The sequence below is a fragment of the Ascidiella aspersa genome, chromosome 6 (assembly GCF_963924565.1).
Source record: "Ascidiella aspersa chromosome 6, kaAscAspe10.2, whole genome shotgun sequence".
Taxonomy (NCBI): Eukaryota; Metazoa; Chordata; class Ascidiacea; order Phlebobranchia; family Ascidiidae; genus Ascidiella; species Ascidiella aspersa.
This window is the reverse complement of record NC_139452.1, coordinates 18273655-18289973: the sequence shown is the minus strand read 5'-3', so window position 1 is coordinate 18289973 and position 16319 is coordinate 18273655. Positions and strand designations below refer to the sequence as shown.

The window sequence follows — 16319 nt, the reverse complement described above, 5'->3', positions numbered from 1 at the left end:
CAGCGAATGAACACATGGGCAATGCAGGGCTCTCACAAATGAAAACCAGAAAATCCCTAAAGCTATGTCAAAAAATCCCTAGATGGCATGAATAATCCCTAAACCATATTTAGCGCATTATACTATTATATTATCACATTAGCTAAAAGATGGCTAGTAGAGGTGACAAACAAATTAACCTTGTTTACATGATAAAAGTGAGCTTTAGATATTCCCATATTTTTTTAAATAACTGCATTGTGTAGCCCAGGGTGGTCGAAGGTTGACAGCATCGCGGGCCACACTATTTCTTGCATATATTTTGCGGTCCACATAAAGTAGACTACATGCGTACCAGAAGCGGATCAACAATTTTTGTTTGGTCGGGGCATGAAATGGTTAGAATGACGTCACAAAGCATGGTCAGATACATATAAGTTCCAAAAACTTGCTGCTATTGTCGAACTTGTGCGCAAATGAAATGGAGTGTTATAAGGCTGGAAAAAATGGTGCGCGCAAAGCGCGAAAAATTTGCGTATTTGACAAAACTTGTAATTAAGATGACTGCATTTCATAAGCGTAGAATATTCGCGGAAACCGTGCGTACCTCACTAAAATTTTAAGAGATATGTTGCAAACTACACAATCGCTTAAATACAAATATGTTATCGCGCAAAAAGGCTACCAGATGAATTTGGCTGAAATTGCATCTTGGAAAGGGCCAGGGCGTTAGCCTAAAGTCACAGTGAAAACCTGTAAAACAATATTTTACAGCAACGCGATATACTTTATGGTTTATTTACTTTAAAGTACAAAAAATAGTCTATATAGGGTCGTACTTTTTATGTTTTGTGGCCCGCAGGCCTAGGTTTGGACCACCCTGATCTAGCCTACTATTGTTCATTATGTCCAGATACTCATTTGAGCAGCAATGTGTTGACGTACTTCACCTGATGCCATTTTAATTTAAATTATATCTTTCACCTGACCACAGTAAGAAAAATTGACAGAAAACAAGTACGGTACTAGGTTAGCATATTCTGAACCTGTTTTTTTTTCAAAATTGCAATTCGGTTAACATTTACTAGGGCGCTGGTCTAGAATCCTACCACAACGAAACACCATTTGGGTTAAGGTGCGGGTTAGCGTTTGGGTTAAGGTGGGTCAAGTATTATTATTAAACAAAGAATATAATACTACTTGACCCACCCACACCCGAACGCTAACCCGCACCCTAACTCAAATTTTGTGCGTTGATTTTAGAACTGTGGTAGGATTCTAAGACCAGCGCCTTTACTAGTTAACAAATCATACAGTACGATTTGCCAAAAATTGGCGAAAAATCCCCCAAAAATCCCTAGATCATCAAAATCCCCAGATTTGTCCCTAAAAGGGGCTAAAAATTCCAATTTGGAACTAAATCCGTAAAAGTGAGAGCACTGGGGCAATGGGCATGGCCAACAAGACACAAAGTAAAATAACACAAAAAAGGAGAAAGGAGATAAAGAGCGCGAAACAACGTTCAAAAATACACAGCATTAAAACAACGCACAACTCAGCTGTTATCTTTCAGCACCTCCCCTCTCTACGAAAAGCACTTCGGCATTTTTAATTAAATATCACTGAGACAACTTGAAAATAGTGAACCTTGTCGTCGGTCGCGAAAAAAATTGGGTTTAATTGGCGCTAAACTGTAAATTCAGGAGGATTTTAGCATTGGACACACAATAAATTGCTCGTGCACGAGTTGATTTTGACAAACGTGTCGTGACGGCATTCACTCCAGAGTCACCCGATCCGTTAGAAATCAGTGCATTTCTAAGCAAAAAGGTCTACGACAATCAGGGCATCCAATGGCAGAAAAGTCTAGACTTTTAGACCTTGAGGTCCTGGCAATGCACTGATTTGGACCTTTAGGTAAACTCCCGGCGTAGATAAATTAAAAATATTCATTAAAAGTTCAGAAAAGATAACAAAAAGTATGAGATAGGATTAATAACACTTGACCCACCTAAACCCTAACGCTAACCCGAATCCTAACCCAAATAATGTGCGTTATTTTAATAATTCTTTAAATGCTGGGGAAAAAGCCCAAACTCGGATGGTTTCTCGTCCATTGTATTTAAGATTATTACGTCACAAATTGAGGTATTGGGGCCTGAAGCGTTATAATTATTAAATTATCGCACATTATTTGGGTTAGGGCGCTGGTTAGCGTTTGGGTTTGGTTGGGTCAAGTATTGTTAAACTTAATCTTCTTATGCACATTTGTTAATGCAAATTAGTGCATTGTCCAAGACCTCAAGGTCTAAAAGTCTAGACTTTTCTGCCTTCGGATGCGCTGATTGTCGTAGACCTTTTTGCTTAGAAATGCACTGATTTCTGACGGATCGGGTGCCAGAGTTTAAAATATCGGGTATCGTTATCCGAATAAAATGTCAAGATCGGACATCCCTACAAGACGCCATTAGTACTTGTTACATGCCCGTTTTCCGTCCGTATATTTATTAACCTTTCCCCACAGGACGCCAGCTTTCCACGCACTTACGTGGCTGCCCGCAGTGAAGGCTTCGACGACCAACGCTTCTGGCTAATGGTGGTTGAATGCAACGTTGAATGCAAGGCTGCGATGTCAGCGCAAATAAAAATGTAAGCGCAAAAATTAAACTTTGCGTTATCGTGTTTCAAAAGATATGATAACACACAACAACAGCAGCAATATTGCAAAACATTATCGATTCGCGCGAAAAAGTTTGAGTCCCCCTGTTGCTAGCCTGTTATCCAATTAAATAAAAGTTGTATAAAAAATTTTTCGAACGGTTGATGAATTTTATCGTTTATCTATAAGTTAGCAAAATTTAGGGCCGTTATACCTTCAATGATATGAAAACATGCAATGACACTCAAAGAGACTTTGTGCTAAAAAATGTTAACATATAAGTAGAAAAGATTCGCGCCGTGCGCGAAAATTTGTTGCCGTTTAAATGTTAAAGTTGGCAAAAACAGAGTTTGTACAGCGCTGTAGGAGTGGTGTACAACACAGCGAAACCATTAGAATTATTGCAAAAATTAAATATACTTACAGCTAGCGCAAAAAAAAGTATGAGCAACTAACTCAAAATGCGAAAAAAGAGGACATTTGGACATTTTGGAGCGTCCTCGGAGGACCATTCAATATCCTGAGAAAGGAGGGCACATCCTCCCAAAAGAGGACATATGGTAGGCCTACTGTAGAGTCAGAGCTGGACTCGGGACTCGACAAAATCTTACATTTGGCCGGAGTCGGACTCGGGACTCGGGAGTCGTGCTCGGGTTTATTTTTTTGGCCGGAGTCGGACTCGGGAGTCGGACTCGTTTTTTTTTAACCGACTCCACAGCCCTGCACAGAACAAAACTTATCTACAAACATTATCATTTGTCCTTGTTTTCCATATGTTGAGTTTCTTTATGAATGCTATTATTTTGTTTTGAGTAAGTAAAATGTTCGCATCACTTTCCTGAAGTGACAAATTCATTTAGTTCAGAAGGTTAAAATGTCTGCCAGGTATGCACGTTCCAAGCCAAATTTCATCGGCTACTAGTGAAACCAAATCAGCATTGTGCGCTTACAGGAAAGCTAAAAGCTTTTCAATTTACTAATCTTCGTTTCACTAACTTTTGCGTAGGCAAACGGTTGGAATAATCTCAACAAAACCGCAAATTCCGAATGGCGATAAAAATATATTATTACGTCATAGACGTGGAAATCCGGGAATTTTCGTGAACAACTTTTTGACTATAACGAAGGTGCAACAAGTAAGATTTACGATACTGGATAGCAAAAGCTTTCGAAATCATTAAGTTGTGAATAACTGCGGTAATTATAAAAGGGTACGTACTGTATACAACGTATATGTGTGACTTTTTTAATTTCTTCTCATATCGCCACGGACCACCAGTGCATAGTCGTCGCGGACCACCAATGGTCCGCGGACCACAGTTTGGGAAACCCTGGCTTATACTACTTCTTTCCAGTTTTTCCCAAGGCGCCTTATAACTGTCATCGAATAGTTTTGTTACCCATTTCATACCCAGCGCGAGGATGTAGGCATCCACATCGATCATGTTAACTAGCGCCACCTTGACCAACGCTAGCGCATAGTTTTGTTCGTTTTATCCTCTCCCATTTAGAGCCCCAAATAAATTGAAAAAGTTTTGTTTTAAGTTTGCGCAGGAAGTTTTCTGGAAGGTTGATCGGGATGACGCTGACTTTATAAATTAGTGATGGGATAACCAGGCTGTTGAGAATACATATTCGTCCTAGAAGGGTAAGCCCTCGTGACGACCATACATTAAGTATTGTACCTATATTGCATAAGAAGTTACCGAAATTTAGTTTAAAGCAATCATATCGTGACATGATTGGTACTTCTATGCCTAAATACCTAAATGATTCTGCAGGCCAAGCTAACCCTTTATCTAAAAAGGGACGCTCCGCCCTAATCTGTCGCCCGGGCCCGACGTAAAACGCAAGTGATTTATTACGTTAATTTTACAACCTGACATTAGGCCGAATTCGTCGAGAACATTGAAAACTCTGTCGAAATCTACCTGATCACCCTTAAGGAAAACCAAGGTGTCATCTGCAAGTAGAGATACTTTAAACTCGTTAATAAAAAACTTAATACCAACAAATTCATCAGCGCGTAGTGCTGAGGCCAGGCACTCTATGCACAGTACACAAAGGGTAGGTGAGAGTGGGTCGCCTTGCCTCGAACCACGTTCGATTACGAATACCCGGGATAGAAAGTTATTGTTTGTGATTTTACATGATGGGTTGTTGTAGCAGCACCGCAGACAGTGTAAAATATAGTTTCCAAAACCAAAGCTTTGAATAGCTTCATATATAAAGTCCCACTCTACAGTGTCAAACGCCTTATATATATGTCTAGGGATCGTCTTACTGATTAGCGGCTTGAATCACCGCTCTGTTTATCGTTGTGTTTCTGAGATTTGTGAATATACTCAAAGAGAATTATCTACTGAGTGGGTTGTCTTTGCCTAAAGTAAGAAGTTAAGGACAGGTATTCTAGCGGCCTGCTCCTTTGGAGTCGGATTATGAACTTGTAAGTGACTTAGTCAGCCGTCGGCTCTCGTCTACAGAGCCATCAGCCCTCTTACACCTCCCCACGAACTCTACACGCTACACTGGTGACCCCGATGTTCTTCAGAAGACATCTGAGGACAGAACATTGCAATCAAAAGCAGGCAAGTCTCAGAAAACATACGAACTAAAAATCTCGACAACTAGAGAGACAACAGTCAATCGTCTCTCCCCGAAGAAAATACATCGCCCTTTCAACGCCCCCAGGGAAGATCCTCTTGTACGAACAGCCCAGGATTCCTTCACATCTCCCGCACCAGCAGCGTGCGACTTTAAAGACGACCTAGCGTCAAAGGATTATTTTGGAGGAACTGCATCGTACACCATCTCTCGTCCCCAGGGAACTTCAGAAGGACGCTGGATTTTCTTCACGTCACAACTATTAAATTAGTAAGATAGAAAAGGGATTTTCGTTCGAAAAAAACTGATAGTTCGCCAGCCGAATTTTCAAATAAAAATCGTCGAATTTTACTGCAAAAATATTGTTTAAATTAATTGCAAAGTAATTTGCATTAATTAGTTCACGCCCATTGAACGTTGTGTGTTGTGCTGTATGACTGTTGGATTGGCATTTTTATATTACAAGTAAACTGCTTAATATAAAGCGCTCAACCGTTAAGGCAGGCACAGCGAACTTTGGCTAAAACCAAAATAGCATCCGGTTCTCACGCTCTAAACCGCGCTTATCTGAGACCGGCGTTAACTCTTGTGTACGCTATAGCTAACTGAAAAGACCTCTGTTCTCTGTCAGAAATCGAACTCCAACCTCTAAAATATAAAAATCTAACTAACCCCCCTACTAACCACACAAACATAATGCCAGATAAAAAGCCCTCTACTGCTGAAATTGAAGAACAAGAGGCCTTACAGGCAAAGGTTCAATCACTGGAAAAGAATCTTCAAGCAACAAAGGTATTTGAAAAGCAGACACAAGATCGCCAAGCAGAAGTGGAAGCTACATTGAAAAGACAAGAACATAAATTGGAAATCAACCAAAAGAAGCTGCAAGCCGACCATATTGAAAAAAGAAAGTGACACAACCTCATCATCCTCGTCCTCATCATCGTCATCAGATGCAAGAAAAAAGTCACGCAAAAATAAGGAATGGCCTTCGCTTTTTGCCGACCGGCTCATCAGAGTTGTAGAAGGAGAAGATGAATTAAAGATCGACAAAATCAGAGCTTCAGTCAACAGGAAATTCACAGACGAAATTCCAGAATGGCAACGCGCGACAATAACTGCCATGGATCCAAAAGACTTGGCCGCAAGAGCACAAAAAGCGGACCAGCTTTGCAAGGAATCCCGCGCATGGAACAATCAGAGCAGCGGACAAAGCAGCGGCTCTGACGAGACCAATGACGACAGCAGCAATGAAGCAAAACCAAAGACAAAATAACAAAAAGGGGTACAAAAAAAGGGGCACAAAGTTGGAACTCATAAAGCAACAGAACTTTTCAAGTTCAAACTAGAAGAAACAGCAGTTGGAATCAGCCACAGACATCAAGACGCCAAGTCCAAAATAACTCTCGTTACTGCTGGAAACATAACAAGTTCGGCGCCGAATCAAGAGGTTGCATACCGCCCTGCGCTTGGAAAACAGATCACCCTGTGAAAGAAAAATCAGTGAACAACGTCACAGGAAATGATACAGCCACTTTGCCATTTGTAATAGACAAAACGACTGGTCAACGATACCCAATCGATGGCGGAAGCCCTTTCTCCTTCATACGTCTAAAACCTCACGCAAAGCCAGACAACAGAAACGACTTCTCGACAACAACTGGAACTCCAATTAAAACATATGGACAGCAAACTCTAACTTTAGATTTGGGATTTTCCTCAAAAATCACACATACATTCATTGTAGCCGAAGTGGCCTACCCAATCATTGGATGTGACTTTTTGGGGAGAAACACACTCGATGTGAGCATTGCTGACCAAAAACTACGCAATACATCGACGAACGAACTGATTGACATACAATCAGACCAAACGGAACCACAAAGCGTAGTCGAATGACGATTTGCCAGAATTCTAAGTTATTTTCCAGAGCTAGTAAACCCACAGCCAGACTACCACAAGGCTCCGATACACAAGTACCAAATCAAGTTGGAGACGACAGGAAAACCGTTTCAAGGAAAGCCCAGACGTTTACACCCAGAAAAGTTCAAAGCGCTAAACGAACAGCTTGATACCTGGGAAAAACAAGACTTGATAAGACCGATCGAGTCGGAATGGGGCAGCCCTGTAAATTTAGTTTCCAAACCAAACGGCAAATATCGCGTCACAGTGGATTTTCGCAAACTGAACTTAGCCACGACAAATTCGAGCACCAACAAAGCAATCCCAATGATACAAGATTGCACCGATTTCCTTAGAGGTTCGACAATATTCTCGAATCTTGCTCTCGTTCACGCCTTCACATCAAATGCAGACCGCATAATTCCGCGAGAAGCGAGACACTTGGCCTTCATCGCTGAATTCGCCACATCTATGGAACATGTAGCAGGAAAGGATAACGTCGTAGCCGATCACTTGTCTCGGAACGCGCTCAATCACATACAACTCAATATGGAATCGATTGACTGGACAGCCATCTCAGAAGCGCAAGAAGAAGACCCAGAATTGAAAGCACTATTGGACAACGGCACTGACATGTCGCTACAAAAACTCACTCCACCAACCATGAAGACGGAATTGTGGTGTGACACATCAAGCTCGGTGCCAAGAATATACATTCCGCAAGGGTTCAGACATCACGTCTTCCGGATTTTACACTCCGTGACCCATTCAGGAATCAAACCCACCATCGAACTAATCGCCAAACGCTACGTATGGCCACATATGAAGAAGCATGTTCGCATCTGGACCAGACAATGCCACGAATGCACGACTTGCACAGTAACACGACACAATTTCGCTCCAATTGGACGATTCCAACCAGTTGAGAGGAGATTTGAATGTGTGCACGCAGACATAGTGGGACCGTTAAACAACAGCAACGGTTACAGGTACATTCTAACCATGACAGATCGTTTCTCTAGATGGACAGAAATTGCACCTCTAAAGACATAACAACGGAAACTGTGATAGAAGCTTTTCTACACACCTGGATTTCAAGATATGGAATATGCAACACTTTGACCACAGACCGTGGATCTCAGTTCACATCAAACCAATGGAAGGAAATGATGGAATACTTGGGAATACAATATAATACAACTACCTCATTTCATCCATAAAGCAAAGGCCAAATCGAAAGATTTCACAGACAGCTAAAATCGTGTATAAGAGCACAGACTTCAGCAGAGGACTGGTACTACAACCTGCCGCTCATTATGCTGCAATTGCGATCAACGTGGAAAGAAGATCTACAGTGCTCGCCAGCAGAACTTCTCTACGGGCAAACACTAAAGTTGCCAAATGATGTTTTTGCCACCACGCCGCCAGAAAGCGAGGCAACAGCAGGAAGCATTCTTTGCAAAATTCGCATCTACATGGACAAACAGCGATACAAGCCGACACGGCCGCGAAATAAAAGGCCCAACTATGTCAACAAGGCATTGATGACCTGCAAACACGTCTACGTGAGGAACAACGCTTCAAAACCAAGCCTGGCCCCGCTCTATGATGGACCATATAAAGTTCTTGGCAGAAGCGACAAGTATTTCAAGCTTGACAAAAATGGAAAACCCGACAACGTTTCCATTGACCGCTTGAAAACCGCCTACGCTATGCTAACTGTTCAAAGAAAGCCGTCAAATAACGACGACGTTCTAACAGATATTACCGAGGATGAAGACAGCTGCCCACCTCAGATGGAGCGGACCACATCGAGAGGACGTAACGTTCGCCTCCCAGCCAGATATCGTGATTAATTAATGTCACAGGACATCAGACTACGATTTCACCGACCTATTTTTTGTTTGTGTTTCAAATGTTTTCAATTTTTGCCGAAAGCAATTTCTGAAAAGCCAACAAATCTACACCATTGTGACAAGGCACACTTTTCGCAAACTAACATCATCATGCACCGAAGCCCTGCGACAAAAAGCAGGACCGATCAACAGGTGTTTCCTACAATGTCTTAAAGCAACGTCATTTGTTTGCGACCTGGTGAACTTACTTCAGTTTCACCAAAACATCAATCTCCCTGGAGATTCACAACCCACGCTGCATCGACTTCCCCTGTAGGTCGAGATCTCAATAACTTACAGATAAACTGCAACGAAGTTAAATCTACCGCAGTATACAGTGAATTTTATAACAAATTCACGTCGTTTTACTGAAAAATCATTGAACCGCGTGGGATGCAAACTTCAAACAATTCTGGAAATTCTTCCAGCAAGAAGTCGACTACACATATTTGCTAGACGACTCATTCCTATGCCTTCACAAACACAAACAACCTTATTCCCTCTAACGAACTCCCCAACCCCTACCAAACCCTTACTAACATACTAAAACCTGCAGCGTTACATGCTGACAGAGTCGGTTTCTGACAGCGCAAAGAGCGACACAGAGGCCAAAATTATATGTTTGCTAAGCAACTTTTTAAAGCCGAATGCTAAGCTTACCGAATTGTGCATGAAATTTATTGCCATGTATCTTATTCGATGTATCGCATTTCATCAATGTACGTCATAACTTCATTTGTGTCATAAAGGGTTCGTGAAACCAACAATTCATTATTTACAATTAAACAGACAGCCTTTGCTGTCCATTTAAGTTTCTGTGGTCATATAATCCACAGCCGATAATTTATTGCTTTCTGTATTGTATTTTAAATCGTTTGTGCACATATGAATCGCAGAGAAAAATCTTTTAAAAACTCGCCCCCCAAAAAATTATAAAAACACCCATAAAACGTTGCTCTATTGAGTTGTGTATATATTGTTTTCTTGCAACGCGACGCCTGTTTTTCGCTCGCCATTTCTCTTTGTGTCCTACAGTTTGACACGCACCCAAACCATATCCTAATATCAATCTTCCAGATCTCTTTTCAAATTAATGAACAACCCTTCCTACGTCTGACTTGTTCATTGGAAGGGGGATTCTGTAGCAGTTAGGCTACTTTGACGTTACTATACACCTGACCGTTGTTCACTGACGCGTGACTAACGCCGAATTGTGCGCTTTCAACGTTTCGCATTCATTCTATACGTCTTACTGATTAGCGGCTTGAATCACCGCTCTGTTTATCGTTGTGTTTCTGAGATTTGTGAATATACTCAAAGAGAATTATCTACTGAGTGGGTTGTCTTTGCCTAAAGTATAAGAAGTTAAGGACAGGTATTCTAGCGGCCTGCTCCTTTGAAGTCGGATTAAGAACTTGTAAGTGACTTAGGCAGCCGTCGGCTCTCGTCTACAGAGCCAGCAGCCCTCTTACACCTCCCCACGAACTTTACACGCTACAGTAGGTTACATAAAATTCTAACCAATCCACGTAAATGTAGCTCGGAATGAGATTTTCTTGTACATCTGCTTTATTCCTGGTTGCAATTCTCATGCCTGACAGCAATCCCTGTTTATCTTTTCTATGAGTCATCTTTTTCACCTCGCCAAAATGCGAGCTTAGATTTTCTTCGATGCTTTCACTAGAGAAAGGAATTGGCACCCATCCAATACCCACATTAATAACATTACTCTCGAAAAGACGCACATTTCGTATATGACACCTCGGCAAGTTTGTTCTGGAGCTCTAGTACATTTTCCCGGCTTGTGCACGTTACTTCAATTTGTGTTCCCTTCATTTCCGCAATTCCTAGAACTTTGTTCAATGGAAAGTTGATGTCCTTTAACAGCTTCCAAAAATCTTCTCTTTTCAAAAGCGTATCAGCTCTAAACGATAGATAGTTTGGGCGCTCCATCGCGCTCCCTGCGCTTTTCACCGTCGCTCGCCTTCTTCATTGTAGGTGCGCACTCCTAGAGCGCGAAAAGCGAATGAGGGGGGCACTTCTTTTTTTTTTTTTTTTCTATAGAGACTTTTTTTATTAATAAATTAGATAGCGAAAAAAACGAACAAGAAAAACAAAAAACGACCATTTACTTTTGTGTTTTGTCACACTTCCTCTTTTTAAAGCCGTATATCGCTCGGAAGTTCTCACAGAAGATAGCAACAGTAAAAAGCGTAACATAGTCGGGACAGTGTCGGCAAATTTACATTGATAAATAACATATCGCGCGCATAAAAGGACACAATTCACAAATGTTTTGCACGGTTCGTTTTTGTGCACTCCAAACAGTAATTGCTCGCGGAAAAAAAACACACGATATTCGTAGTTTAGTACTTGACCACGCACTCACGTTTTCCCAGTATAGACACGTAACAGGACACAATTTATCTGAAAGCTTCTTAGTTTGTTTTCGATTGTTGAATTGTAGAGGTTGCGGTAAATTTTCTCCCATGGCAGACGTGCACTCCCGCAATTTAAGGTCCAGTGCCATTTTAATTGAGCTTTTGGAGGAAAGAGAATTGTTGTTTGTATTTTTTAGTAAACCGATTTGGTGGAGTTATACTGCTGGATAAATAATTTTAATGTTTGGGTTCTATACGATCGGAACGTTGTTGCGCTACCCGAATCCTATTCTTCTGGGAGACTCGATATTAATTTTATGAATTGGACAAAATCTGTGTTGTTAGGTGTAAAGTTAAATTTATTTACTAATGTGTCATATTGTAGATACTCGCCGTTTCTATTCAATAAATCCTGGTGAAAAATTGTATTGGAATCTATAAGTGATGGCATAAAAAAAACATTTGAGCGGAATTTTACTTTTTTGTTTAGCCAAAGCGGACGGCTGATTGACTTTGGATCTATAATTTCCAAGAGTTGTTTGCACGCCGTTATTGCGCAACGTAACGTTCGCATAGGAAGTATACGCCTTGTGATTGCATTGTTTGTTCCTATGTTCCCAAGAAGCGCTTCTAATCTGTTACCTTGGATAAAGGGGCCTTCGATTAGTTTCCAATCAGCTTCCGCGTTTTCGTCGAGTAGTTTAGAGATCCATTTCGTATGTAAGGCTAACAAGTAATTATCTATATTGATCATTCCTGCTCCCCCATTTGCAATACTCGCACTCAAAGTCTCTCTTTTCACCCTCTACCATTTGGACCCCCTTAAGAATGTAAAGAGGATGCGTTTAACTTTTGAGATAAAGCATTTGGGTATATTAACCGGGACAACACTCATTTTAAAGGTTAAGATTGGAATCATGAGGGTCTTGATAACTGTTATTTTTCCGAGAAGAGAGAGACCCCTCGCGGACCAAATATTTGATATTATTTGAATTTTTTTCAGAAGTGGTGTGAAGTTTTTTTCAATTAGATCGGCGTCGTTACTCGAGCTAGTGGGAATTTCAACGCCTAGTATTTAATAGTGCCTGATGGCCATAGAAGACCACTTTGTTCCATGGGTTTGTGACAGTTTTCACGATTTGTTTCGATAAAAAGGCGTTTGATTTGGACATGTTGACCTTGCAACCTGACATTTCGCCGAAGTCGTCAATAATCCGAAAGACTTATGTAAAATCCTGATCACTACCCGATAGAAATATTGTAGTGTCGTCAGCAAATAGGGACACTTTAAATTCTTTGCCATTTATTGTGATGCCGTTTTGGCGGCCCTGTTTTAACGCAGCGGCAAGGCATTCAATACACAGGACAAATAAAGTTGGAGAGAGGGTCTCCCTGGCGTACGCCACGTTCAACGTTAAACGATTTTGATAAAAAGTTGTTGTTAACAATTACGCACGAAGGATTTTGGTAAAAACATTCGATCAATTTAATAATCTTGTCCACGAACCCGAAAGCAGCTAAGGCTGTATGAAGTCCCAATTTACCGTGTCAAAGGCCTTGAACATGTCTAAAGACAGTATCGCGCCAGGTATATCGTAATACTCGGCGCAGTCAATGATATCGAACAAAAGACGAATATTAGTGCCTATGTATCGTTTTGGAATAAAACCATTTTGCGCAGGCGAGATAATGTCGTTTAGTACCCCTCGGATCCTGGTGTTAACTACTTTTGAAGCAATTTTGTAGTCTACATTCAAAAGCGTTATCGGTCTAAAATTTCCAGGTTGAAGATGATCTTTATAAGCTTTTGGAAGTAGAGTTACCACTACTTCTGACTGAGAAGCTGATGCCTACCTGTATTTACTGTGTGTCGCCAAGCTGCCATATAGACGCATTTGATATTGTCCCAAAGGTGATATAAAACTCTGCTGGAAAACCGTCTAGCCCAGGGGATTTATTTTTATCCATGTTGCAGAGAGCAGTGAAGAATTCCGCTTCTGTTGTTTCCGCTTCTAATAGTTTTGATTGTTCTACCTTAATTTTTTGGAGATTTAGTGTTTTAAATTTTGAGGCGATTAAGGTTTTGTTCAATAGATCTCCGTTTTGTTTGTAGAGTTGCTTGTAAAAGTCAACTAGACCCTCCAAAATGTTGTTTTGGTCAGTTATTATTTTATCATCTACAAAAAGTCTGTTAATACCCTTTTTTTCGCAATGTCTTTTTTCCAAATTTAAAAAGTATTTTGTATTTTTTTCGCCCTCCTCCTCGGGGCCTAATTCTGTTTCAGAGTTCTTTAAAATAGCGTCTTGCGTCTCGCCAATCAGTTTTTCCAAATCGATTTGCTTTATATTTAGCCTTCGTTTTAGTTCGGCAGCATATCTAATAGTTTCTCCCCGAACAACTGCTTTCAAGGCGTCCCATCTTACATGTGGGTCGGTTTCGCCTATATGGTTTTCTGCTTTATAATAAGTGATTACCTTTCTTATTTTATCCTTGTAACGCTGGTCATTTAATAGTGATGTCTTAAATTTCCAGTAGCATCTACCGTGTGGTGCTGGGTTAATGTCAGCCCCTAGAGTTGCTATATTATGGTCGGACATTATACCGGGGACTATGTCTACATTTTTAACGTTTTCGACGAGAGATCCATCAATTAAAAAGAAATCTAAACGCGATGATGCCGCTGGTAGTTTCTGAAGCCTTGATAACTTTTTAACGGTTGGAAATTTGTGGCGAAAAATATCTGTTAGTTTGTAATGTGTCATATATTGCAAAAGACTTTCTCTTGCTTTTCGGTTACGATGTTTTTTACTTCCATTTTGATCTAGGACATTGTTCAGAACTAGATTAAAGTCCCCTCCCATGATTATTGGGGCATTGGAAAAGCTGTCAAGTACGGCGAATAAATTGATGAAAAATTCTGGATCGTCCTTATTCGGCGCGTAAACATTAACAATTACTATTGGGGTTGCAATTATTGTAATTTCAACCATTAAGTATCGACCTTCTTGGTCTACCCTTGTGCCTGAGACGGAATAGGATAAGTTTTTGTCGATTAGTATTGCCACCCCTCTACTGCTTGAGGTGCCGTGCGCCCAAAACGCTTCCCCTCCCCATTCCATACCCCATAACTTTTCGTGCTTAGCACTACCATGGGTTTCCTGCAAAAGGGCAACGTGGCACTTTTTACGACGTAAAATATTAAAAATCGATTTTCTTTTCATAGCAATGTTTAAACCTCGAACGTTGTGTGAAATAATATTTAAAGACAGTATTTAAACGCGTTTGACACCAATATTAATGTCCCACTCGTACTCCATGCCACAATCACATCTAAACGCTTTATTGGGACCCATAAGACAGGAATGCTTTTTCCCGCAACGACAGTTGACTATCTTATACTTGCAATGGCTATTACTACACGCTTTACACATGGTAACCTTAGGTAGCGAGGTAAAAGTAAAACAATTGTAGACAACAGAGTACCTTTCGCACTGTATGCACTCAAGCACATCTTCCTTCGTCTTGTATTCTGGCTGGAGCTCATCGCAGCACGGCATACGTCTCAATGTCCCTTCGCATGAAGGACATTGACATGTTTCTTTACCCTCTTCGACCAGAAATAACTCGTCCGTGCAGCACTTCATTGCTACGGAATACTTGTTGGAACAACTCCAGCAAACGAAAGTTTTCGACTGAGCCGAAACCACAGCTTCAGCTTGGCAGCCAGGGCATGTCAGCGAAATTCTGGTTGCACATAGGCTAATAGATTTGCTGTTAGGAAGCTCGTCTGGGCTTGTTGCAGCCTTTTCCTTGACCAGTTGTTGGTAACCTTCGGTGTGCTTGACTTGATGTTGGCGTTGTTTTCAGAGTTGAAGTCCGGGGAGTTCTTATCAGCATCGTTTAGAATGCTGCTTACGGCTGTTGTAGAGTGTGGATTGTTATCAGCGTTGTTGACGCCAGCGCTAGATTGGGGGTATCTGCGTTATCGTTTGTCTCTCCGTGTGCTTTGGCTTGCTTGTGCTCTTCTTGTCTTTTTACTAGCCGAGGAAAATCTTTTTGACGTTTGGGACAGTTTGCTTGTTTGTGACCTTTCTCGTCAGAATACTTGCAAGTGAACACTTGCCCATGATATGTTACGTAAAATTCACAGTCCGCCATCCCAATATAACTTGGTAAAGGGTTTTCTTCCACGTCCGTTAAATTCATTGTCAAGATTCTCATTCCGGTTAGCAACCCAACCTTGTCCTTCCTGTGTGTCACCTTTTCATCTTTTATGCGCATTAAATATTATTTTGTTGTGGCTCGCACCAACACGGTCTTCTTTTGTGCCTGACTGTCGCGTAGTGGTGCAAGTTGTATTCCTGTTTTTGTGTAAAAGGAGGTATATTTGTTACACGGAAGATTATTCTTGGTGAGTTGCGTTGTGTATAATATGGGTTTGCAGCCCTGGTAATATGTCAATATGTAAAATAAATTTACTACGATGACACAAGTAGTCAGTTCGCCCAGCAATAACGAATTTGTGTATATGATAATGTCTTTTATGTAGTATTTACACGTATATGATAATGTCTTTTATGTAGTATTTGCTCTTGTATTGCAGTGCCTTTTCTTTGAACCTTTAGAGCGTGGTAAACATCGCTCTTTCTTGACTACATTTGCCTAAACCAGGGGTCGGCAACCTGCGGCCCGCGGGCCGGATCCGGCCCGCCGATGTAATTCGTCCGGCCCGCTGCCTCTTTGACATATAAGACTGCAGTCCATTTCACATAGTTTTCGACTATTTTAACTACGTTTTAAGTGCAAAACAAATTTGCGCTTCGCGCAATCATCATTCTACGTCTGGTTTGTTTACGTTTTGATGCTGTCTTATCACCTAGATCCGCGTTTCTTTACCG

At 41.1% G+C, this 16319-nt stretch overlaps 1 pseudogene; it reads right to left on the bottom strand.

The window, feature by feature from the left end:
* Positions 1–15065, bottom strand: part of LOC146140594 (uncharacterized) — a 68345-nt pseudogene extending 53280 nt beyond the window's left edge.
* Between the last annotated feature and the right edge of the window lie 1254 nt (positions 15066–16319).